Genomic DNA, 754 nt, shown 5'->3' with positions numbered 1-754 from the left:
GGCTATTAAATCAACTTAGGAGCTTCTTCAGTGTTCTACTATGGTGCTTTTAGTGTCTCCGCATACCGCAGCAGCAGACATAGCTTTGCAGACGAAAAGTGTAACCGTTTCATAGAGAAGAGCGGCCAATGTGATGATCTGTCATTAAGTCGATTCGGTAGCAAATGCCGAAAACGGGTAGATTTTACAGGTTTTTACTACATATGAACACTTTTCACATTCTCCCGCGCAACGTGGTAATAGACCTCTCTTCAGGCAAAATCTTAAGGTACTAGCTCATGTCGAAGGCACCAAAGCCGGCTAAAGAGACAATAATCGATAACTAAAACTAGAATTGTAGTGCTTCTTACTGGCTAATACATCAACTTAGAAGCTTCTTCTGTGTTCTACTATGGTGATTTTAGTGTCTCCGCATACCGCAGCACGCGACATAGCATTACAGACGAAACGTGTAACCGTTTTATAGAGAAGAGCGGTCAATGTGACGATCTGGCATTAAGTCGATTCGATAGCAAATGACGAAAACGGGCGGATTTCACAGGTTTTTATTACCTACGAACACTTTTCACATTCTACCGTGCAATGCGGGTAGCTACACCTCCAATCATGCAAAATCCTAAGGTTCTAGCTCATGTCCAAGGCACCAAAGATGGCAAAAATGTCAATAATCGAAAACTAAAACTTGAATTGTACTGCTTCTTACTGGCTATTACACCAACTTAGAAGCTTCTTGTGTGATCTACTATTGTGCTTT

The sequence above is a fragment of the Schistocerca gregaria genome, unplaced genomic scaffold, assembly GCF_023897955.1.
Source record: "Schistocerca gregaria isolate iqSchGreg1 unplaced genomic scaffold, iqSchGreg1.2 ptg000696l, whole genome shotgun sequence".
Lineage (NCBI taxonomy): Eukaryota > Metazoa > Arthropoda > Insecta > Orthoptera > Acrididae > Schistocerca > Schistocerca gregaria.
The sequence above is the reverse complement of the archived record's forward strand: the minus strand, read 5'-3'. Positions refer to the sequence as shown.